Source organism: Sminthopsis crassicaudata, chromosome 2 (genome assembly GCF_048593235.1).
Source record: "Sminthopsis crassicaudata isolate SCR6 chromosome 2, ASM4859323v1, whole genome shotgun sequence".
NCBI lineage: Eukaryota > Metazoa > Chordata > Mammalia > Dasyuromorphia > Dasyuridae > Sminthopsis > Sminthopsis crassicaudata.
This window is the reverse complement of record NC_133618.1, coordinates 131,821,192-131,848,514: the sequence shown is the minus strand read 5'-3', so window position 1 is coordinate 131,848,514 and position 27,323 is coordinate 131,821,192.

Here is a 27,323-nt window from a genome sequence, read left to right as displayed (position 1 = left end):
GATCGTAAAAGAGGGAAAAGGACCCACATATGCAAAAATTTTTGTAGCAACCTTTTCTGTAGTGGCAAAAAACTAAAAACTGAGTGGATGCCCGTCTGTTGGGGAATGCTGATTAAATTATAGTATATGAATGTAATGGAATTTCTGTTTTTCTATATTGTTCTATAAGAAACGATGATGAGGCTGATTTCAGAAAAGCCTGGAAAGATATAACATGAATTGGTACTAAGTAAAATGAGCAAAACCAAGAGAACATTGTACATAGTAACAAGAAGATTATGAGATAATCAACTGTGATGGACTTGGCTCTTCTCAATAATGCGATGATTTCAAGGCAATTCCAACAGACTTGTGATGGAAAGTTCTATTCACATCCAGAGAGAGAATTATAGAAACGAAATGTAGATGAAAGCATAGTATTTTTCATCTTTTTACTCATTTCTTTGCTTCTTTTTTTTTTTTTTTTTTCTTTCTCATTTTTTCCCTTTTGGTCTGATTTTTCTTGCACACAACATGACAAATATGGAAATATGTTTAAGAGGATTGCACATGTTTAACCTATATCAGATTGCTTGCTGCCTGGGGGGGAGGGGTGAGATGAGGGAGGCAGAACACAAAGTCTTAAAAAAATAAGTTTTGAAAGCTATCTTTACATGTATTTGGAAAATTAAAATGCTATTGAAACAAAAAGTTTAATCTACATCATTAACATATTTCCCATCACTTTCTTAAATCTAGACAATCAACAAAACAATAAATCAACTATGATTTGTTCAATATTTGCTGATTTTTGAGGTGTAAATGTTTACCCTAAAAATTTAACATTCTCTTCTTGTAATTCTATTCCAGGGAATCAGGCTGTTTTTCAGCTTTATTTCTAGTACTTTCTGGTCTCAGGCTTTCATCATTTTCTCCTGGGGAAATGAGTCTGTGTGGTCAGATATCCACTCTATCTCCCATAGGAACAGTCTGAGACCAAGCAAGATGAGGTAGATTTTCACCTTGTCCACATATCTTTTTAGAATAACACTTTCCATTTATCTTGAGGAAGTCTAGGCTCATTCTTAATTAGGATGGTATGATAGGAACAATAATGAAATTTACATAGTGCTTTAAAACTTTCAAAGCATTTTTACATACATTAACAATGTGATCTTCATGATAGCTACTATATCTATTATCATTCCCATTATGCAGATGAATGACTCAGAGATTAAGGACTTCCCTATCTATGACCATTCTGTTTACTATGCCTTACTTCCTTTTAACAGTTCAAAAGGATCTTAGAAATCTGACCCTTTCATCTTATAAAGAGGAAACTGAGACTTAGAGGAAGGAAGGGCCTTTGTCTGAGGTCATAGTCAGGGGAAGCAGATCTGGGATTCAATTCCATGTCCCCTGACTCAAAATCTAATTCTCTTGTCCCTAAACCATATATTGTATCAGCATTAATGGCGCCTGAAGCCTTTTGCAATAGCAACCATTGATGGGGTAGAAGAAGAAACTGATAAAGAAAATTTAGGGATTGTTAGTGTCACCTACATGAGTAAGTAGAGAGTTCTGGGTTGAGACCATAAATACAGGCCAGTTGATAACCTCTAAATTCAGGGATTTAACTCATAGATCCTTTTTTCTTCATTGGAAATTTGTTGATCTATATAAGTGGTGAAGAACTTACAAGTAAAAGTCATACTGAAATATGACTTTTTTTCTGGTATTTCTAATGGAAGAAATTCAACTTTATTTCCCAAGAATGCCCATTTGGGTAACAGCTAATTAGCAGCTTCCTTCTTTCTAACCTCTATATATTGATTTTTGTGGAGTCTTCTCATCTTAAATACTTCCTTATATTAGGACACAGGGAATATGGTCCCATCATCATTATTATTATCAACATCAGCGTCTATATTGCAATATTTATGTTGCACTCTGTTAGCTCTCAAAATGCTTTAGTCATAGTATCTACTTTGCTTATATAATATCATAGAGGAAGGGGAGGAGTCACAAATTAGGACAGTTATTGAATCCGATACTCTCTTTATTCCCCGGGCATCCGGATATACACACATTTCTCTTTGCCCCTCTGAAAAGAGGCCATGTTCCATTTCTGGATCATAGAACTTGAGTTATATGCAATTTCAAAGGTTACCCACACCAATCTGTACCTAGAAAACAGTTCCCTCTATAAAATCCCTAAGAGATCACATTTGCTTTTCCAGACTCTTTCAGTATTGAGTTTCTAGCTAGTTTTGAAGGGAGACTATTCCTTTTACAAAAAAGTCTAATTGTTGAGACCTATTTCTTATACCCTGCTGAAATAGCTTCAAGTGACATTTTTTTTGTTGTTGCTCAGTTGGTTCAGTTGTTTTATATGGTAGGTGCTATGCCTATTATCACACCCATTATACAGATGAGGAAATTGAGGTTCACAAAGATTAAGGAACTTGCCTTTCCTTTTACAAAAAAATCTAATTCTTGAAGATGATTTCCTTATATCCTGCTGAAATGGCTCCAACTGACTTATGCATGGTTTTGTTGTTCAGGTATATCTAAGTCATTGTGACCCTGTGTGGGGATTTTTAGGCAAAGACACTGAAGTGGTTTGCCATTTCTGTCTCCAGCTCATTTTACAAATGTGGAAACTGAGGCAAAGAGACTTGCCCAGAGTCACATATTTAGTATATATTTGAGGTTGTATTTTAACTCATGTCTTCTTGACTCCTGGCCAGGCACTTAGAGGCTAAGTCTAACAAAGCTAATTCTTTTTCCTTATGATAATTCCTTAGGTGATGCAGAAGATAGTCAGGTGAGCATGGAATCAGGAAGATCTCAGGTCAAATTTCAACCTCAGATACTTATTAGCTGTGTAATTCTGGGTTACTCTCTCTCTTGCTTCAATTTCCTCATCTTTAAAATGGGAATAATCATAGTACCTTTACTCCCAGTATTATTGTGAGGATCAAATAAGGTAGTATTTGCAAAGTACTTTGCAAATCTTAGGGGCAGCTAAGTAGCACAATGGATCAAGTGCCAGGCCTAGAATCAGGAAGACTCGAATTCAAATCCAGCTTCAGACACTCACTAGCTGTGTGACCTTAGTCAAGTCACTTACCCTCTTTGCCTCAGTTTCCTCATGTGTAAAACGACCTGAAGAAGGAAATGGCAAACCACTTCAGTGTTTCTGCCAAGAAAAATCCATAATGGAGTTGTGAAGAGTCAGACATGACTGAAAAATGGCTGAATGACAGCAACACTGCACATCTTAGAAGTATAAAAAAATGTTTGCAATTGTGATAACCTTTCAAAAACTGAAAGACATTATTATGTAATCTTCATCTTTCCAGTTACCTTTCTCTGAAAACTTTCCAGTTTGTCAATGCCCTTCCTAACTGTGGTCCCAGTATGGGATAAATTGCTTTACATGTGGTCAGAATAGGGAAAAGTATAGTGGAACTTTCACATCCCACTCCCCTCAACCCTCCCTTCTGCATTCTAATAATGTATCTTGACATTATAGTAGCTTTTATTTTTGGCTGCCATAACCCAGAGTTGATGAATATAGAGCTTAAAGTCCATTAAAACCCCCAAGTTATTTTTTCCCCATAAGACCTTATTTCTGGTTGTTCCTTCCTCCATCTTATACTTTTCCTCTTCTGTTATAGTTAATGGACACACAGCCTTTTCAGCTATCCAGTGGACATAGCTTTGTAGAGAGTATGTGTGTGTTTGTGTGTATGTATGTGCGTGTGTGTGTGTGTGTGTGTGTGTGTGTGTGTGTATTTGTGTATGTTAAGGCACTGCAGAGCTGGCCTTCTAAAGCTTGGGAAGATTGTAGCTGAATCTCCATAGCAAATGGTCCCTGACTTTACCTCAAACCATTTTCCCTTGGTCCTTGGTTTGTGGTGTCTGACTTATAGTGACTAAAGGGATAGTAGGGCTGGGGGTAGGGTGAGGTAGAGAAATTGTCCCTGTACATTGTAGGGAGTGACTTTTTTTTTTCCCTTCCAGAACATAGCTCTAGGCCAGCTGTCCTAGTGAGAATTTATGGTTTGTTTTCTCTCTCTGCTTTTGGGGAGAGGAGTCTAGAGTCCAGCACTTGGACAGATGCATCTGAAAAATAAATCTTGCTCTAAATTATATTTTTCCTTAAACATATTAAGCAATATGTTAGACATTAGTGATTAATATTAGCTGACCTTTATGCAGTATTTTAGCATTTACAAATTGCTTTATATACATTACCTCATTTGACTCCAACAACAACCCTGTATAATAGGTGCTTAGGATGTTACTATTTAAATTTGACTTATGGGAAACTGAGGCTGAGAGGCTAAGTAACTGGTCTGAAGTCAAACAACTAAGAACTATCAGAGACAGAATGTGAATTGTTTCTAGGTCAATCCTAGTCTTAGTCTATTATATTTTCCATCATACCTACTACATTGATGGGTTAATATTTTCTTTGTAGCAATAAAAAGACCAGACACAGAATTTGGGATTTGGGTTCTAGTCCTAAAAGTATCACTAATTACCTACATGTGTGAGTTTTCTGTTTGGGTTTCTTCTCATTTAGTTTCAGTTGAATAAAGACAAGTTGCAATTTCCCCTCATCAGTAAAATGTAGTGGAGGTAACTTTGGACTAGATGATTCCAAAGGTTCTTTCTTTTTGTCAATTCCTATCTGTGATCCTTTATATTTGAGGAATTAGTACCAAAAAAGCATTGAAAATTTGGGAAGCGAGAGATCCATGCAAAAGTGAGAGTGGAGCAGCCAGGTCTCTAGTTGAGGTAGGAATCCAGAAAGAGTAGCAGAAGAAGGGTAGATGTCACAATGGTTAGAATATAGGAGTGCTCCAAATTCTAGCATTCTCAAAACTTCTTTCTTAATGTGGTGGCCCAGGACATACTTCTGTTCACAACTAACTGTGTGACTTTGGTGAAGTCACTGAAGCCCCTGGGCCTAATTCTCTTATCTATGCAATAAAGGGGTTAGATAAGATAATGCTAGTTCTTTTTCATAAAGAGTTCCAAGCTTCCCTGCTAACTCTCCATTTCCTATTAGCTGTTCTGAAGGCCTTAGGGATCCTAGTGGGCACCCTCTAAAAACTCTATCCTCCTTTTAACATCCCTTTTGTTTGTTGTCTTCCTCCATTGGGTAGTCAACTCCTGGAGAGAAGGAATATATTTGTTTTCTCATTTGTATTCCTAATGTTTAGCCCAGAAGTTGGTGCATAGTAAGTCTGTAATAAATGTTCATTGAATTGAATTGACTTGAAGTGGTGGAGGTGGTAGTTTAAAATACATCTGATCCAGGAGCATCTTATAGGAAGTGAATGAAGCTTAATAGGGTATATAACAATAGTTAAATTTAACAATAAAGCTGAATTGGGAATGCTCCTAAGATTCAGAGGGCCTTACTCACAGTAGTGTATGAAGGCTCCCTGATAAGAGGGCAGTGATGGACACTTCTGACTTCTCTACTGCTCATAGAATATATCCATTATCTATATGACATTATATCTAAATGGATGTTTAAATAATATCCATTATCTAAAATGACTTTCATTTTAGTCATTTCTGTCAACTTAAGTAGTTCCAGATACAGTTCTCTAATTTTTCAGTGCTTGGTGATACTAAATAATCCTTTGCATATAATCCTATATCTTTACATCCTGCTTTATACTTTTCAAAATATATTCTCTTATATTATTTTGTTCTATACCTAGTCAGTCTTATAAAGTAGGCAGGGTAGAGAGTATTGTTCCAATTTTATAAATATGGAACCTGAGGCTAAGAGGTATTGGTACAATTAGTCTTTGTGTAAGGGAGGGAGTTCTCTCCATCTAAGTTACTGAAGGCCCACAAAAATCTAAGGGAGAGAATTTCCTTCTCCCTCAGTTGACATAATCAGGAGAACTCAGAATGTTATTCAGGTATAAAGGAGGCATGATAGATATTTTCTGCAATCTACAACAATATAGGAATAAGTTCCTTAATCAAAACAAGAGAATTATGGGACCTTGGCCATTAGATGAAAATCACTGGTGTCATACAGAAAATATTTTATGACTGACTGAGAGAAAGTCAATGACTAAAGTCAGCTATTAGCCAATAGAAAGTCCCCTTGTGTCTATATTCATGGTGTCCCAAAAGTCTTAGTGAGTTTTAGGTGCCTGAGGCTTTAAGAAATTACATACAGAGACCCAGACCCAGACACACACATAAGAATGCTCAACCATTGAATGATTTCTATATAAACAAAGTAAATCATTCAAAGTTGAAAAGTTTGGCTCAGAAGCTCTTTGTGGAGGAGTGGGGTTCAGACAGGACTTTCTTTTCCTTCTCATCCCCTGCCCCTCCACTTCCCCTTGGCCATGTCTATGGAGGAATGGAGACAGCAACCGATGTGAACCCCGCCCCCCAGCAGAGAGGAATGTCCGTGCACTCAAAAAAAGATCTGTGGAATTGTGAAATGATCCAACCATTCTGGAGAGTGATCTGGAACTATGCCCAAAGGGCTATAAAACTGTGCATACCCTTTGATCCAGTAGTGCCATTACTAGATCTGTATCTCAAGGAAATCATAAAGGAGGAAAAAGGACTCACATGTGCAAAAATTTTTGTAACAGCTCTTTTTGTGGTAACAAAGAATTGGAAAAGGAGTGAATGCCCATCAATTGGGGAATGGCTGAATAAATTGTGGTATATGGAGATAATGGAATATTATTGTTCTATAAAAAAAATGATGAATAAACTAATTTTAGAAAGACCTGGAAAGATTTGCATGAGCTGATACTGAGTGAAACAAGCAGAACCAGGAAGGCATTATACACAATAACAGCAAGAAGGTGCAGTGATCAACTATGAAAGACTTGGTTCTTCTTAGTAGTTCAGTGAACCAAAGTAATCCCAATAGACATTGGACACAAAATGCCATCTGCATCCAGAAAAAAGAACTAAGGAGACTGAATGCAAAACAACAGATTCTATGGTTTTTTTTTTCTGTTTTTTTTTTTTTAAATCTCTCCCATGGTTTTTCTCTTTTGCTCTGACTTTTCTCTCCCAACATGATTCAAAAAGCAACGTGTATTAAAAATAAATAAATTTACCTGGGGAAAAAATCTGTTCAGTGGAGTGACCTATCTAGTAGGCATCCTGAATCCAAGTGGTATTGTGTTAGGACTATAGGAAGAAAGAAATGATTTCCAAGCCTTGAGGTACCTTGAGTTGTGAATTCTTTTTCCTCCATGTATAATCTCCATTCCTAGAATTCAGAGGCTCTGCTATGGATTCTTTATGCCTCACTTCCCTTCTTAAAGTATAAATCCACTCTCCCCATGGACACTGTGTATTTGTGGCTGAATGAACTATAGACATTTTTTTTCCTCTGTTAGATGGCATGATGGATTAAATGCCAGAACCAGGAAGATGCAATACACACACACTACACATACACATACACACCTATGTATATACATTACTTTGCAAACCTTAAAGTACTTTATTGTTGTTCTTTATCCTTTATTCTGAAAGACACCCATGACATCAGGGAGGTGGTGCCATGACATACAAATGTTCACTACTATTATTATTTTGAGCAATGTTTTGTATCATATACACCAAAAGTATTTGCATTTAGTAGGTGCTTCATTAATGGTGATGAGGACTAGAGTCCAAGTTTCCTTATTCCTTTTTTAAAAATAGCTTTTTATTTTTCCAGATACATGCAAAGATAGTTTTTAGTGAAAATCAGTAGATAAAAGAGTTTGGAAACTCTGACCATATTGCTGTAAGAGGAAATAAATAACCTCAATTACAATCTCTGTGAACCCCTTAGAAGCATAGGTCCACAAATTGTGTAAGTTCTGCAAAGGATCTTAGAATGCAATATAGAGCAAAGCGAGATCTGGGAATCTAGTACGTAGAGTAATGGAGTTGGAAGGTGCTTAAAATCTAGTACTTATATACCCTATAACTCTTCACTTAGACTTCTGGGTTAACACTGGCTTGATCCAGTCTTGGGAAAATCACAACTCTGACTCATTATGCCTCTAGCTCCTCAAAATATAACTAATGTCTATCTAAGTCTATCTAAGATGTTCAAGATATTTCCCAGATTGCAATACAAACACTCAAGGTAACAATGCATTTATTGAATCTGGGACAGCTTTTATTCTACCTTGAAGAAAACACAAACGTTTCGTACGTGCCTATAAACAATACAGAAAACTCATAAAGAACTCACTATATTTCATAAACAGTTGATACAACCCCCCCCCCCTTCCCCTTCTACTGAGTCTTACTTCTCTCCAGGATCCTTAAGTCCTCCAAACCCATCTTACTGTCCTGTGCATTAAACTCCCTTTTGGGGAACATCAAACCTGAGATTGTTATTGGTGAATTCCCATGACTTTGCCAGTTCCCTATACACACTAATAATGCTACCCTATGGACTGGATTTCCTCAAAAGAGAAATGCTCTTGTGACTTCTGGAAAGCTAATTTCCTGCCCACCAGACACACAGAACTTAACTCATTGTACTAACAATGCTTAGTTAACTTTTAGGCAGATTGCCCAGGGAGAGTCAGAGGCAGGTAGCCCCATGTGTAAGAAGGGTCTGCCTGCTGTTAGTTTCCTGGGACCTAACATAGGAATGCCCTTTTGTATTTGCCCCAATGTTTTGACCACACAGGAGACATGTGGGAGGGTGAATGGGAGGGAGAAATGGCTTGTGCATTGGGGCAGATGAAAATATAGCCATTTTTTTTGCCAGGTTCCTACTGATAATATCTGCAGTTCACCCTACTATTCATTAGGATTGAAGTGACCTTGGGAATCCCACAGAACTCTAATGCTTGTGGATAACAAATGGGCAATACAGAATTAAGGGAGGAGTTAGAAAGGACAAGGGAGTCAACACATTTAAGAGATATTTATTTAGCAGCTACTGTGTTTCAAGTACTGTTCTTAGCATTGGGGAGATACAAAATTTAAATAATATACTGTATCTGTCTTTATAGAGTTTATAATCTATTATTGGGATAAGGTAAACCATAATACTCTGCTACCGATACATATAATAGAAAGTCACATAAGATGTCCAAAGGGGAAGATCATTGCTCATAGAGAAGATCTAGAAAGACTTCTGGGGGAGAGGTTTTTGTATTAGACTTCCCTCCCTCCCTTCCTTCCTTCCTTCCTTCCTTCCTTCCTTCCTTCCTTCCTTCCTTCCTTCCTTCCTTCCTTCCTTCCTTCCTTCCTTCCTTCCTTCCTTCCTTCCTTCCTTCCTTCCTTCCTTCCTTCCTTCCTTCCTTCCTTCCTTCTTTTCCTTCCTCCCTCCCTCCCTTCTTCTTTTCTTTCTACCTCCCTCCCTCCCTCTTTTCCTTCCTTCTTTCTATCAACAAAGAAAACTGGGTCACATGGAGGGAAAACATGTACCCATTCCTTGCTGGCAGATCCCAGAGAAGCCATATCTGTCCCCCACCTGTCCTGTCGTTCCATCCCTCCTTTCTTATCCCTGCCCCTCTCTTTCCCACCCCCACATTGCTGTCCCAGCATGCTCAGGAGCAGAAGCGATTGATGAATTCACCCGCTTGGCATTAGAGACAGTCATAAATAATGCCTTGCTCTTTGGTGCCGGCACTTTCTATTAGAGCTGCCTGCACTGGGCTGTTGCTACCCCCAGTTTTCTGCCGGGGACTCACAGTAAAATTTATCAGCGTGCTTTCGGCACCTAATAAATCATCCCCACTGGGAACCATCTGGCAGATAAGGCCTGGAGAAGCCACGTGCTCGGGAGAGGTGGAGTCAAAGTGAGAGACAGCCACAGCTGGGCAGCCCCCAGGCCCTCTTGGAGGTGAAGCCCTTTGCTCCACCAGTTTGGGCCTGTTCTTCTCCCTGGTGGGGATAAGGATCAGGTCCCACAGCCCAGGAGCTTGAGATGGGAGAGCTGTGATGAGCTGTGTGGTTCTGACCTCTCTGGGGGTATAAGCTCAGGCAGGATTTCTGTCCAATCTTTTGCACCTCCTTACACATTGGGGAGATCTTGGGCTTTGAATGTGGTAAGGAGTAGTAATGCCTCATGTCAATTATGAATGCACAGTGGAAAAAAACTACTGGGTATATGATCAGAAGCCTTGGGATTAAATCCTAATTTGGTCCCCCAAGTTACCTCTCTGAGTTTCAGTGTTCTCAACTATAAAATGGGGAAAATTTATCACCTAACTCTCAATGTATAATATGAAGATAGAATAAAAAAGCAGATGCAAAGCAATTTGTAACTGTAAAGGCCTCCATATTTCTTTTGTCAAGATCTGTGATTTCATAGAGATTTGGAACTTTAGGGGTGGAAATTCTTCTAACCTGATAGAGATTTGCCACTCCTCTGTAGTTTATAATGCCAAAAAGTTGCATCTGAGGCATCGAAAGGGATTTATTTCAACATGTTCACTTACCCAATGTATATGAAAAACAGAACTTGAATCCAGGCCTTCCTAACGCCAAGATTAGTTCTATAATATAAAATTAACCTGCCAATTCTTAATGTTATTATCATTGTTTATTTTAGACTGATTAATCAATCAAAAAGCATTTCTTAAGTGCTTATTATATATTGTGCACAAATAGCAAAAAAAAAAAAAAATCTCCAAATTAAAAAAAAAATTAGAATAATCAGTAACAGCCCCTGATCTCAAGGAGCTTACATTCTAATGGGAAATAAATAAATAAACACACACACATATACATACAAACATATACACACATATACACATATGTATATGCATGTAGAAAATTAAATATATAGACACACATATATACACACATGCTTTCCATATGTGTGCTTGCATGTATGTGCACATATAGGTATACATATAATATATACCTTCTATTTAGGTATGTATATGTTCACACAAAATGTATATGTCTTCCACATATGTATATGTGTGCATACACATATATGGCTATATACACAAAATCTATACATACCTTCTACAAATGTACATGTACAGTTCCTGCCCTCAAGAAGCTTATAGTCTAATAGGAAATATTATAAATGTATATGCATATAGAAAATTTAATATATATGCATGCATATATACACATGCATTCCATATATGTACTTATATGTATGCATACACGTCAGTAGATATACTATGCATATACATACACCCTCCACATATGTATGTGTGTATACACATTAAATGTATATATCTTCCACATATGTACATATATGCATCTACATATATGGATATATACACAAAATATATACATACTTTCTACAAATATATATGTATACATAATACACCTATGTGTATATATATATGCACAGAAGACATATAAATGCATATATAATATCTAAATATACATACCAACACAAAGTATATAGATATATCTCTGTATCTCTGTCTAGCTCTAGTTCTAGCTATCTCTCCGATGGAAAGTAGTCTTAGCTAGGAATACCAGAAAAGGCAGAAGGTAGATTTTGAACTGAATCCTGAAAGAACACTGAGATTTTTAAGAAGTGGCAGTGAGGAGGGAGAGAATTCCAGACTGGTTGGACAGGCAGCAGTACAAAGCCACTCACATGGAAAACAGAGGACTATGTGTGGCGAGCAGCAAGTAATATATACTAACAATAGAAATTAATTGCTGTGGGTCATTGTGTCTAGTATGTCAGTGTTGTCAGAGGCCTTAGAGATCAAACAATTTCATAGAACAGAGCAGAACATAACTGAAGCCTTGAGAAGGAAAATGACTTGGTTGAGGTCATACAGTTTGTTAATAGCAGAATTGAAATGTCCCAGCCCAGCCTTTCTATTAAGCTATTATTTTATTGTTATTGCTTATTATTAATATATTATTATTACATTAAACTATTCTTCTATTATTTCTCCCAGTTCTTTCTGTTAAACTAGGTCTCTTACAGACAATGAGAAACCATCCGCTAGATAACAGACCTGTAGACATATCCCTTGCAGGATGTGGGCACAGTCTTTCAGGGTTTAAAAAAATTAAAAGGGGAAATGTTCAGAAATGGGAAAAGTGGTTTGAGGAGAGCACTTGTCTGGATTAGGAGGGCTACAGGGGAGGGCAAGAGGCCTGTTTTCTAGTTCTAATTCTGCTACTAACTAGCTTTATAACCGTGGACAATGCACTCTATAAGATTATAGGGACCTTAGATGTCATCTTACATTTTACAGAAGAGGAAACGAAAGTTTGGGGCTTGGGTTTCTGCTTATGTATTGGGAAGGAAGTGGACCAGGCCTTCTCTAAATTGCCCTCCAGTTCTTACAGTCCTACAGATTTTGTTCCTGGCTGAGGGCCCATACTTTGAGCAGCATGGGATTGAAGAGGTAAACCAGGCTTGTGAATAAGCATCAACACTCATAAAACCTCCCTGCCCTCCCCCCATGGAGGCTCCACTGGCAGCCACAAGAATAAAATAGAGAGTTTTGTGTTTGCCTGGCCTAAATAGCCCTTTCTAATCCTGGGTTAACTGTTCTGTGATTAGGCTGGGGGATGTCTGGCAGCTCGGGTCTGGGGCCCCCTGGAATTCTTCTGCCAGGGGCCCGTTTTGCAGAAGGATGCCTGCCGAGCTGTTTCTGATTGCTGTGGACCCATCCTGGGAAAACATTAAATGAAGTGTCCCGAAGATGCTTAGCTTAGCTATGCATTTCATTTGGTGGTAATTGAAATTTGCCAACAAAGATTTGCATGTAATCTGCGATTTCTTTTTTCAATTAAAATTGCCTTCTTAGTCTGGATGGGAAATACTTGGCCTTTTTTTTCCTCTCCATGGCACTTTTCTAACACTAACCAATTCTCCTCCCTCATCTTTTACCCCTCCGTTCTTCAATGTTGGAATTCAGTGATACAGAGAAAGAGGTGAGGATTGAGAGCTGGTCTGCTGTGAGCCTATTTCTCCTGGAGGAGGAACTTATTAATTCTTCCTTGGGGGGTGGACTGTAGGGGAGCAAGACTAGAACAGGATTGTTGCCCAGGATCATAGGATTGGGTGTAAGTTTGGGTTAGTCAGACTAGAGGTTGCAACTGGGCAGAAACTCAGCTCTGAGATTGGAGAATTGATGGAAACTCTTTGGTGGGTAGGGTCAGAGCCAAAAGGCTGAAAGTTAGGATGCAACTAAGAAATCACAGTAGCACGGGTGAAAAAGCTCTGGATTTGAAGGCAGAGAGAATGGGTTTGAATCTCACCTCTGCTACTAATCATGTACAAGTTATTTCCTCTTTGAGTGTCTCTGTAAAATGGAGGTAGGGAATGGTGTTTCCAACTGATCACCAAGATCCCTTCTAGCTTTAAAGTTTATAATCCTAAAAGTCTATTCTCATCTGAAAAAAAAAATGTGGATGATAATAGTACCTCCTATGGCTTTTATAAGAATACAGTGAGATAATTTATGCACTATAAAACACTTTGAACAACTTTAAAAAGCTACCTACATCTTATTATTCTTATTTTCATCTCTAAATTCCTCTCCTTTGTTAGCATTCGATAGATACTATAGTTTTACATCTATTTAAGAAGTAACTCCAGCTAGCAGGAAAGTAAGGAGCCCTACAGATACAATGTAGTTCAGTGGATAAACTGATGGTCTTGGAGCTGGACTACTGAGGTTTGAGGTTACTTTGTGATTTGGAGCAACTAATGTCATGTCTCTGTGTCTCACTTTCTTGAGCTTCACAATGAAGAGGTTGGACTAGTCAGCCTCTGTGGTTCTTACCAGCCCTAAATATGATTCTGATGGGGTTACAAGTATGTCTTGCTAATAGCTAGAACAGAGGTTAGCTGATGAAGTTAAGAGACTCCAAAGAGATTCAGTTGGAAAAGAGAAACTAGAATTCCTCATTCCCTGTCTGGAATTGAGTTCCCTTAACTCCTTTATCTTTATTTTTTCTTAATTGCCTTTGGATATTTGATCATATGATGAGCCCTGGCTGGAGCACAGGGGGCAAGGAGAAAGTTTCATTTCTATAGCCTTCTGAGGTCTCTAAAAATGTTCCTTATGGCAAACATGAAAAATTTAGTAGAGGTACCATTATTATCATCCTGTTTTACAGATTAGGGAATTGAGGTTAAGAAAGACTTTCCCATGGTCACATAGTTAATATGGCAGAGATCGGATTTGTAGTGGGGTCTTGTTCTCCCCCACTTTACCATTCTACAGGATTCTTGATGATTTCCTTTGGGTCTCCAGCTCTCCAGCAGGATCACACCTTGGTAATTTCATCATTGGGAAAGAGACATTTAAATTGTCTGCAACAAAAGCAAGAGAGTCAGAGAACTGGGTCCATCTTACTGGGCTGGAGATGGAATTAAGAAATCTTTAAGAATTAGTAGCCAATTTCAGCTATATTGTAGGGCATTCAGTTTTGTGGAACGGTAGGGGGTCTTTCTCTCCTCCCAAGCAAGTCATTTTTTTGTCTGGTTTCTTTCAAGTAGAGATAATCCCCTTCTACCTGGCCAAACAGCTGAGCTGTTTTCATTTTTTTATTTATTCGGTAATAAATCTGCCAACCCCGCAGGGTCTGAGCCAAGGGCTTTGCTCACTGCATCTGCACAGAGGCCTCATAAAAATGGTGTAAAAATGAAAGAGAAAAATGTATATTTCACACTTTGTCTGTTCTGGGTTATGATGATGCTCTGTTCTTCCCCATTATAAATGGCTGACCTTCCTACAGAGGTCAAGCATCTCCTGCTTGCCATGGAAGAACAGCAGACCTTTCTGGCCTCTGGCCAAGTGGGGAGGGCTGTGGGAAGAGGGCAGGGTCCTTTTCAAGAGGAAGGAAGCTTGGGTATTAAATAGAACTCCATACACATTGCGGAGATGCTTCAACTCTCTCACACACAGGAAGCTGCCTTAGAGATCTTTGAGTTCAACCTTCCTCATCTGCAACTGAGGAAACTGAGGTTTGATTTGTGGCTCTTAATAGCTGTGTGATCATTATTCAGCTTCAGTTGCCCTCTGTGTAAAGCAGGGATAAAGATACTCAGGCTACCCACCTCATAAAGTCATTGTGATTCAAGTATTCTTAAATGTGAATCTTTATTTTGTATAAATGTATGTATAGGAGCTGGAGGACAGCGTGATTTTCCCCTAGTGCACATATTAGAGGCTTAAGAAACATTATATAAATGAATGAATGGCAGATGTAAGGCATCCTTTTGCTACTGAGTATCTTGTACATATTATGGATAACATTTGTCTAATGTACATCATTAGCCTGACTAATATTTGAAATAACACCCCCCCAATCTCTTTTATTTGCTTCTTCTTCATTATATGAATCAGTTTATACCAACATATTTGTCTATTTCTACTTTCTTCCACTCTTGCACCGCCTCAAAAAATAATACCATTTTCACTGCCACTTTTAGACCTAGACTTACTTTACTTTTGCATGAAATGTAATGTACCCATTTAATTCAATTTCTAGCTACATTTTAGTTATTTTAGTTGTATCTGACTTTTAATGACCCCCTTTGGAGTTTTCTTGACAAAGATATTGGGACAGCTTGTGATTGCCTTCTCCATCCCATTTTATAGACAAGGAAACTGAGGCAAATAGTGACTTGCCCTGGCTCACACAATTAGTAAATGCCTGAAGCTGAATTTGAATTCATGAAGATGAATGCTCTATCCACTGTGCTCCCTAGTTGTCCAAGAATAATATAGAATTTTCAAGTTTGCAAAGTGCTTTACAAATAATATTTCATTTTCATTTTACTCTCACAATAATCTTGAGAGGCTGGTACTAACATTTGATAGATGAGGAAACTTAGGCACACAGAATTTAAGTGACTTGTACAACCAAAGAAAAACTAGAAAATATTATGAAATGCAAAATGGATAATTTTGATTATATTAAATTAAAAAGTTTTTGCACAAACAAAATCAATATAGCCATGATTAGAAAGGAAGCAGAAAGCTGGGAAACAATTTTTACATCATATTTTTGATAATGGCATCATTTCTAAAGTACATAGAGAACTGACTCAAATTTAAAAGAATACAAGTCATTCCCCATAAATGTTCAAAAGATATGAGCAACCAATTTTCAGATTAAGAAATTAAAGCCATTTATGGACACTGGTTAGAGAAATGAAAATTAAGGCAACTTTGAGGTACCATTCATACCTTTCAGATTGGCTAAGATGACAGGAAAAGAAAATGATAAATGCTGGAGGGATGTGGGAAAACTAGGACACTAATGCATTATTGGTGAAATTGTGAATTGATCTAATCATTCTGGAGAGCAATTTGGAACAGTGCCTAAAGGGCTATTAAACTGTGCATACCCTTTGATCCAGCAGTGTCAGGACTGAGTCTGTAGCCCAAAGAGACCATAAAAGAGGGAAAAGGGCTCACATGTGCAAAAATGTTTATAACAGTTCTTTTTGTAGTGGAAAGGAATAGAAACTGAGTGGATGCCCATCAGTTGGGAAATGGCTGACTAAATTATGGTATATGAATGTAATGAAATATTATTGTTTTATAAGAAATGATGAGCAGGATGATTTCAGAAAAAACCTGAAAAGACTTACATGAGCTGATGCTGAGCAAATTGAGCAGAACCAGAAGAACAGTGCACAGTAATGGGAAGAGTGTATAATGATCAATTGTGATTGACTTGGCACTGTGGTGTTTGAACACACTTCCAATAGACTTGGGATGTAAATGTCATCCATATTCAGAGAATAAAGAATTATGGAGACTGAATATGGAAAAAAACATAGTATTATAACCTTTTTGTTTGTTTACTTTTTTTCTTGTGTAAGTTTCCCTTTTGGTTTAATTTTTATTGTACAATATGACAAATATTGAAATATATTTAAAAGAATTGCATATATTTAACCTCTTAGATTGCTTACTAGTGGTCACTGAATTACTTATATAAGTTTTTGCAATCATGGGTGTGCCACAAGCAATAAAAACAGATAATGGACCTGCATATACTTCTAAACATTTTACATACTTTTGTGCACAGTATAAGATTTTATACACTACTGGCATACCATTTAATCCTCAAAGACAGGCAATAGTAGAGAGGGGAAATGGAGACATTAAGATGCTCCTCCAAAAACAAAAGAAAAAGGGAACCACAGGTAATCTTAGAGAACTTCTAAATTTAGCTCTTTATACTATTAACTTCTTGATTTTTGACAAAGATGCATTGGCTCTGGCAGACAAGTTTTATAACCCACCAGAAGAGCAGTGTCCAGTGCAAGCAGCTCCACTATCTTTAGATAATCACCACATGATATGGACAGGTCCAGAAAGAGGTAAATGGAAGGGACCAGATAGGTTAACTGCTTAGAGGAGAGGGTTTGCTTGTATTTCTACAGATGGAGAAGGAATCAGATGGATGTCAACAAGCTGTATTCTCCTTGTCCATTGGAAAGAGATGGAGCAGACCTTTGAAATGAAGGAGAAGACCCAAGAAACATCAGGTGGTCCATCACTGACTGTGCCCACCACTGAAAGAGCATGGCGGTTATGGCAACTGACTTATGGACATAAAAAATTGTTAATGAGTCTGATCCAAGACTTCAAAACCCTCAGGAATCATTGGAATTCCTGAGACATGATAAGATTGTTGTAGGACTTGAAAACCCTCAGAAATCACTGGATTTTCTGAGAAATAATAAGACTGTTACAGGACTTCAAATTCTGCAGGAATCGTTGGATTTCTTAACATAGAAAAAAGACTGTTGTAGGACTTCAAAAAACTTGCAGGGATCATTGGATTCCCTGACACGTGAAGCAATGGCCAATAGATTGGTTTTGGACTATCTCTTGGCTACTGAAGAAAGCATATGTGTGACTCATGTTTGCATACCCTCCTTCTAGGACTTCTGGAAATCTTTTACAATACCATGTTGGTTCATATTGCTTGTTATATCACTATTTGCATGTATAATTCATGTTTGTTACACCACATTGAGCCTGCACTGGCTGTGGGGGAGTCATCACTAAAAGCCTGTGCTTTATCGCTATGTGCTTGTATGATACCTCCCATGTTGATGGGTTTGTGCATACCTGTTTCTAGTAAGACCCTTCAGCCCAGAAAACCACTAACAATATCTGGCTTGATTCCCTACTTCCTTTTGGTGCTTTTCATCTTCCTTCCTGAGAAATCAGGGAGGGCGTGATCATCTCCTTTTTAGTGCTTTCACCACCCTTCCTGACAAGTGTGTGTGATCACCTCCTTTTTGGTGTTTTCACCTCCCTGGGAAGTCAGGGAAGGTGTGACCACCTGTGTTCTAAAACAAAAGAAAGTGAGAGATGTAAAGGGCTGAAACTATGAAAAGGTGTACTTGAATCAGAGAGCAGAGCATTTAAGGCTAATTACCTATTCAACAATGACTCTATTAACATATGTTTGGATAAGGGGTTAAGATAATCATAGGCAAGGATTAGAGGGTGGGGTGACAGAGGCCAGAGACTCACTTGGTCTAAGGATGAAGAGGAGAAAGGTAGAAAATCTGGACTCCAGAATTGAGAAGAGATCTTCGTCAAAATTCCTGGAAGTTTGCCTGCTTCTCCCCCTAAAGACCAAGAACCTTTACTTATCCTGACTCTGGCTGATCACGAGGCCTCCAGGAAGCTAACTCAGACTTAACAGGAGGGGGAAGATAAGGAAGGAAGGAAGAAAAATTTAGAACAAAATCAACAAAAATGTTGAAAAGGATGTTTACATGTATTTGAAAAAATGTTATTGATAAATAAGAAAATAAAGAATTATTATTGTTGTTACAATAGGGCTTTATAGGATACAAAGTACTTGTCTTAAAGTAACTCTCTCTAATAATATCCATTTTGTAATGAGGATATTAAGATTTAGGGATAATTAAGATTATTTGTCTGGCTATCAGATGGTGAAGTCAGGATTTAAATTTGGGGGTTGACTCTTCCTACAAAACCATACTGGTTTTCCTTGGCTAGGCCACTTAACAGTATTCCCTGGAAATACAGTGAAATTTGCTCTGAAATAGTGTACTACTCATTCAGCACATGTTTTTCACATCTTTGGTTTTATTATCTGATTTTTTTAGTTACCCGCATTTTCTTCAATGTAGGGAATTTTTCTGTGTGGAAACTCCCAATGAGCTCAGTTAATTCATTCACAACATGAAAACCTCAAAAAGTTGCTTATGGACACAGAACTTAAATAATTTATCTATTGCCACACAATTTGTAAAAAGCAGAAGCAGAATTTGAATACTGGTTTTTGATTACAAAATCAGTTCTCTATCCAATCAGTCACTGTGTCCCAAAGGCTAAATCTGACACACCACCTATAAATACATTCTTAGTTGGTAAGCCTTATAAAAAGAAGCAACAAGTTGTATCTGACCCAATTGACTATAGTTTGCCAGATTCCACATGCCATACTGGTTCTTATTGATGTCTGATAGCATTACTTAATTCTTGAATCATTTATTTAACTTTCCTTGTCTCCAGCTTATCTCTAAGTTCCTTTAGAGAAAAATGTGCTGTTTCTTTTTTAAAAATTATTTTGTTTATTTAACATATTTTCCTTTAAAATTTTTAAAAATTAAACATTTATTTTTTAAAATTTTGAGTTCCAAATTCTCTCCCTCTTTCCCTCATGTCTCTTCTGTCCTCCTTTAAAAAGGCAACAGTGTGATATTGATTATATATGTGAAGTCGTGCAAAAAATGTTTCTATTAGTCATGTTTCAAAAGAAAAACACACAAATGCAAAGAAGAAAAATAAAAAAAATAAAGTATGCTTCAAACTCTACTAAAAAATAATCAGTTTTCTCTCTGATGATGAATAGCATAATGCATGATGGGTTCTTTGAAGTTGTCTTAGATCATTGTATCAGAGTAGCTAAGTCTTTTTACAATATTGCTGTTAAGGTATACAATGTTCCCTGAGTTTTCTTCATTTCACTTTGTATCAGTTTGTATAGGTCTTCCTAGGTTTTTCTGAAACCATCTTGATCATCATTTTTTATAGCTACTATGCTTACTTTCCCCTCCTTTTATGTTCTAGAAACACCACATCTTTCAAAAATATATGTAAAAAAGAGAGAGAAAATACCTTCTTGATGAAATTTTCTTGAAGAAATGTTTTCTTGTTAGTAAGGCAACAATTCTTCTATTTTGCATAGATATTGAGCAATAATTTGAGTTACTTTAAGTTACTAGCTAGCTAATTAATTTTCACTTCAATAACCACACATTTAATGTTTACAATGTTTAAGGCATGAGACAATGTCATAGTGAAAAGGGTAATGAGTTTGGAAATTAAGGAAAATGTTTTGGCTTCAAATCTTGCCTTTGGTTTGGACTAACTGTGTGACTTTAGGCAAATTATATCACCTGTGTGTTTCATACAACTCCTGAAGAATTCTCTGCTAAGTCATGGATAGTTTGTTTTCTGCATTGATGGAAGTATGAATGGTTCATGAACATTGAGAAAAAGATGCAGTGACCACAAGAATTTATTCATTTGTTTATTTTTCTTTTCTTTTTTTTGACTGGAGGTTTTTAGACTGGCAGATTATGGTAATGTTATAAATAAGTATTTGACAAAATCTCTCATGCACTGTTATAGGCAACACCTCACTCCCTGTCTAGAGTTGAGTTCCCTTAACCCCTTTATCTTTATTTTTTTAATTGCCTTTAGATATTAGGCCCTATGATGAGTTCTGGCTAGGGAACATGGGGCAAGGAGAAAGTAATAACAGAGTTTTATTTCTATAGCCTTTTGAGGTCTCTAATGTTGCCCATTAGAGCTTATTTGTTTTGCATCAGACATTTATCAGCAGTATGATCTTACATAATTCACTTAAATTCTCAGCCTCAAGATACTCATCTTTAAAATAGGGATGAGAGTAGCACCTATCTCATAGGATCATTGTGATGATAAAAAAAGATAATTTATGTAAAATGTTTTGCAAAGTGCTAATATTATATATATAAACAAAAATAGCATTTAGCTATATATACATATATGGTATAGGATATGATGAGGGATGAAGGCATAATCAGCAAAATGATTTAGTTATATTTCAGAACAGATTTGTATCTAGAATGCTTTATAGTTTATATTTTATATGCTTTTCTTATATTTATTTATGTGCTTTATGGTTCATATTTTTTATCTCCATGGATTCTCACAGTAGCACTGTGAGGAGTCTTGTGAATACTTAGTTTTATTTCTATTTTGTACAGCTGAAGAGGAAGCTGATACTCCGAAAGGCTGAATGACTTTTCCAGTCACTCATTACTTCATGAGTAGTATAGCTGGGACTTGAAATCAAACTTTCTGCATTAAATCCAGTTCTCTTTCCACCAGCATGTTGCCTCAGGACAGTTTACATTCTGTATTAAATAAATTAGCAATTGATTCTTTTGTCTTGCATTTCTCTTCATTGTTTCATATATACATGTATTATTTTTCTCCTCTCATTAAATTGCAAGATCTATGAGATCAGAGTATATGTCTTAGCCATTTTTAAAAAGTGGGGATGGGGAAAGAGATCTATTATAGTGCCTAGCAAAGTTCTGAGTCTTTAAGAAATATTTGTTGGTTGGCTGACATGCTTATTTTCATTGTTCATGTTTATATATTAAAGCATTAGACAAAAAAATTTCAATGTTGGTCACATGGTAGAAAAGGGGATAATTAAAAACTTATAAACTTGCAAAGGGGAAAAAAATCACAAAGCTAGTCATTAGGGATGGGAAGAAAATAAACTAAATCTAAAGGAAGCAAAGCGAACCAACGTATAAGCTGTTTGCCTGAATCAAGGAATGGAAAGAGAAAGATATCTCCCTAAAATGAGATTTGATAGAAAACATATGGGATGCTTATTTACCCCCAGCAGATGGGGAAGATAAGCAGGTGAAAAAATCCGATGGAGATAATTCCTCATATGAAGTTATAACTCACAAAACATAGATTATTATATAAAAAGCAAAGTTGGGAACAGAGATAGACCGAGTAACAAAAAGAGAGAGAGTAGCCTAAGAAATAAAACTAGCAGCATTGTTAATTGACAAAGGTGTGCGATGCCTATTGTATGAAGATAAATATATTAGACGCAAAAAAATAGATGCTATGACTCCTTATCTGAAGGAATTCATGGTCTGGTCAAAGAAATGAAATCCCTATGAGGAATTTAGGGAAATATTGGAAGACCTGTATGATCTGATGCCAAATAAAATCAGCAGAACCAAATATACACTATAACTATGAGAATATAATGAAAAAGTCATTGAAAAAAATGCTGAACTCTAGATATAATTGAAAATTATAATGGTTCTAGAGAAGAGATAATGAAATATCCCTTATCATGGCAGAGAGACAACATTTTATCATGGTAGAATATTTTAGACGTGATTAGATAGGATCATAAGGTATTTTTCATTAATTTTTTCTTTGTCAGAAATTGTTAATGTAAAAATAAATAATTTCAATAAAGTACATTTTTAAATGGAGGTAGAAGAAATTATTTGAATAGTAACACATTACACATTATTAGCTCCTGCAGAAACTTTCCAGTCATACCCCTTAATCTACAGATTGTTCTACTTCTCACCAGGAGCCTTCTCCTCTATCCTGTGGTTTACTTTTCTGTTTGGTGAGCGCCTGGCCCAGAATCCTAATTTTGTGAGGTGTCTAGCCTATGATCAATCATCCCTGGCTCTGCTCATCAATCTTCCTCTCTAAATTACCTCTTGCAGGTAATCTTCCCTGTTCCTTTCCAGCTCCTTTATATAGTTTTTTCCCCCCATTTTGAGGGTGGGAACTGTCTTTTATTTTTTACATGTATTTGTATCTCCCACCCCCTTTTGTCACATTATCTGGTATATAGTAAATGGTTAATAAATGCTCTCTTTGTGTGTCTGCCTGTCTATGTCTGTCTGTCTGTCTGTCTGTCTTCCTTCCTCCTTCCTTCTCTCAAATGCACATTATAAAAGACCCTCTAAGGAACTTAAGAAAATGTATATTATTTCTCTCCAGTGGAGGCAGCTATGTTGCACAGACACAGATTGTAGACAGGTGTCTGGTCTTGGGAGTCAGGAAGACCCTAGTTTGAATCCTGCCCCCAACAGTTATTACCTATATGATCCCTGGCAAGTAACTTAACCTCTATTTGTCTTCTATAAAATGAAGTTAACAATATCACCTCTCTCTCAGAATTATTGTGAGGATCAAGTGGGACAATATTTTAAAGTGTTTTGCAAACCTTAGGGCTCTATATAAATGCTAATTATTTTTAATAGCAACTTTTCTAGTTTTCTTCCCTCTACTCCCGAACTTCACCTTAGTTGAAGGGGAGGGGTAATTTGATGTAGTGAATGACAAGAGTATTGCATTAGGGATCAAGAACACTAGCTTTATCTCTGTGGCTTTTGTCTTTTTTGACCTAGAACAAGTCACTTCTTTTGGTGCCTCAGTTTCCTTATTTCAAGCTTAGTGTTTGCACTAAATCTTTCAAATCTCTTCCTGCTCTCACATTCTGATTTCTTCACTTGAGCGCCAGAGGTGTCTATACGTCTGCTTCCCACATGTTGCCTCTAGTCTGTGTTTAATTTAGAGCCAGGAATTTGTAATTCAATTCTCTCTCCACTTGGGGAGAGCAGCCTGCCATCTTGTTATGGCTGTAGTTTGTGCTTCCCACCTCACAGTGCCTTTAAGGATTTGTGGTTCTGGTTTGTCCTGTCACCAATCTCTCTGTCCTGGTTGTTTGTTGTTGTTGCCGCCACTGCCGCTGTTGCTGCTGGAGAAGATGCTGTTTGCGTTTTTGGAGACATGTTTGGGTAGTAAATATGGATCACACCAACTCAGTGGGAAATAATGGCGTTTATGTGCTGGGGTTATTTCCAGAGCCAGTGATATGTGTATACAAATAGATCCACGGCAGGGCCCCTAGACTGGGGAGAGTGCACATTCCATAAAAACCTTAGAAATAGAGTATAAACAGGTGTCTGAGGCTCAGGGCTGGGCCAACCATTTCAGAGAAAACGACCCAACAGACCCTCATCTTGGCTCCAGCCCCCTGTGCAGAAAGCTTGCTTCAAGGTGGATGATGTGTGAGGACCCCTTCTCATGGATTTGAATTTGCTAAATGTTCCTTTTGGCTCTTCTGTCATTTGTACCCCAAACCTACTCTTCTATTTACTTACTTCTAAAGACTTTTTTTTTTTCTCCTTGAATTTTCCTCTGTGTACTGGCACAGAATAATGTGCCAAGAAACGAGGCAATAAGGTTTTGAAATTAGGAAATGCTTGTCTCTACTCAGTCTACTCTGGAGTCTGAGGTGCATTTGAAAGAGCCAGTCTACTTGAGTGATAACTCTCTAAGCTCCTTTCATGTAATCCTATCAGTTCCCAAATCCTGAGCCTAGAAGATGCCTTCTAATGTCCTAGTTGTTGCTTTTGACAGATGCAGTTGATTCTGGTGGAGGAGATATGATTCTTGAATCTCGTGTAGCTTGAAATTTACCTGCTTTCTTGCTCAGCTCGCTGTTCACTGCCTTAGGTGCACGCATGCAACCTTGGACTACTCCTGGTACCTGTCTGGATTGGGGGTGTACTCATCAATCCACGGTGAAGGTTGTGCTCACAGAGGGGACAGGAATGATTTCAGAGACACCACAGTTCTCAGTACTTGACAAAGACATTGGAGGGACATTTAGATTGTTCTCCAACTTGTAAATGCCAAGCAGAAATCTTGTTGCAGTTCCTAAATGCCACATTTCAGTGTGTTTATTGTTCCCCCCCCCCAACAGGGAAAGAAGGTGAATGGACTAATAATTCAGGAGGCGAGAACATGTTTATTTGATTTTTAGAGCTTTAGCAAATACAGTGTGTACAAAACCTGGTGCCAGCAGCATGCATAATGCCTCTAGGAACAGGGCTGATAAAAGCACAAAGCTTGCTTGCTTCAAAACTGTAACCAATATTTACACATCTGAGTGACTAATTCTCTACTCCAAGCAGGGGAACAATAGGCATAATATCCAGGTACATTAATGCAAAGCATGCTTGTCTGGTGTCTTGGATAGTTGACATATAAACAAGGGTGGGGGGGCAGATAAGGGGAGGCTTTTCATCTACCTGTATAACCATACACCAAACAGCGGGTTACAAACACAGTCAGAAAAATGCTGACCCAATGCTGTTCTTGTACCTCATGTGCAGGATTGGCACATGATTTGCAGCACTGCGGGAGTTCTGTAGCTGACCTCATTAGCAGCACATTTCCTGGCTTGTTAGCATCATATTTGTATAATTTACAGCACCTTCGTTTTTATGGAATGTGTTTCTTGTAGAGTATAATGGCAGCAATATATTTAACCTATCGTATTTAGGAATGCTTTTGCTGGAGGCAGCCTGCGGATATAGAAGGGACATTTCCCCTAATCCTGCATGGTTGTTTTTCAGGGGGATGGCTTGGTTTCCATATACTTGGGCTTCTGTATATGTAGATATGTGTGCTTGGGCAGACATTTGTGTGCATGCTCTCAGAACCTTCAGATAGAGACTAAAAGTAATGCTTGTAGTTTTTTATAACATTCCCAAGGCCAGACCCAAATTCAAGGATCATCTTCCCTCCATGGCTACAATATAGCCCATTACTACACAGCCATGGAAAAGGATCAATTGATATTATAAGGCTCAGAATTCTTTTACAGGACTGCCAGATTTGTAAAATGAAAAGTGAAGGCCATTGTGTGGTAAGTATTGGTTCTTATGATGTTTTGATGTCTGATAATATGTTCAAGAGAGTAGAAAAATATACAGAAGTTGTTAGAAAATAAGCAGGTGTCATTGATTCTGTGATAGATTTTTCACCAACCTTTTGCATTCTCTATGAATTAAAATCTTAGGCATTTAACAGCACAGACTGCATATTGCACTTGCCCAGGCACATCAGGCTCCAAGAAGCAAATCTCTTCCTCTATGAAGGGGTTCTCTATATTTTTGTCTCTCTCCTTTTATAATAATTACCTCTGCAGCATTAGTATAATCATCCATCCCCCAAAGTCCTTTATTATAAACACTATCCCCAAGTTCTGCTTCTGTCTGATGCTCTTGTCATTGATTTAGGTGGCTCTAGAACATTCAATTAATCAATTAATCCCTCAATAGTATTTTAGTTTTCTGAATACATGTAAAGATAGGTTTCAACATTCATTTTTGTAAGACTTTGTGTTTCAAATTTTTCTCTCTCCCTCCCTTATCTCCCTCCTACCCAGGACAGCAAGAGATCTGATATAGGGTAAATATATGCAATCCTTTAAAACATATTTCCAAATTTGTCATGTTATGCAAAGCAGACTAAAAGGGAAAAGTGACAAAGAAAAAACAAGCAAACAGACAAAACAACAAAAGAGCTGATAATACTATGCTTTGATCCACATTCAGTCTCTCTGTCTGGATGAGGATGGCCAAAAGGCCATCTATTGGAACTGTCTTAAGTCATTGCTGAGAAGAGCCAAGTCTATCAGAGTTCATTCTCATATAATCTTGCTATTATTGGATACAAGTACTGCTCAAGTCATTCAGCATCAGTTCATGCAAGTCTTTCCAAGCTTTTCTAAAATCAACTTTTTATCATTTCTTATAGAACAATAACTTTCATTATATTCACATACCATAACTTTTTCAGCCATTCCCTAATTGATGGGCATTCACTCAGTTTTCAATTCTTTGCCACTACAAAAATTGCTGTTAACATTTTTTATACATGTGGATCCTTTCCCCTCATTTATGATCTCTTTGGGATTCAGACCCAGTAATAATACTGAACAAGCACTTACTATGTGCTAGGCTAAGTGTTGGGGATACAAAGAAAATGAAAAATAGCTCCTACATTTAAGGAGCTTCCATCTTGAGAGGAGCCAAAGACATGAATACAAATAGAAGATAATGTATATATAAAGAGGTAGACCTACAAGATACAGAGAAAATGGAAGAAAATCTTAATAGGCTAAAGAAATAGCAGTTGGAGATTTTGGAAAGATTTCCTGCAGAAGATGGATTTTGAAGTGAGTCTTGAAGGAAGGGGGAGATTCTCGGTGTTGGAAGTGAAGAGGAAGAGCATATTAGGCATAATAAAGGGGCAGCTGTTCGTGTATAGTATATTAGGAACAACAACTAGGAAGTGAGGATGGTTTGATGGAACGAGCTGAGGGGAAAAGATTGGACAGGTAGAAAGAGGCTAGATTGTGAAAAGCTTTAAATGGTCAACAGAGGGCTTTGTATTTGATCCTGGAGGTCTCTCTCTGAGGGAAGAGATTTTGGCACAGTCCTCAGGGCC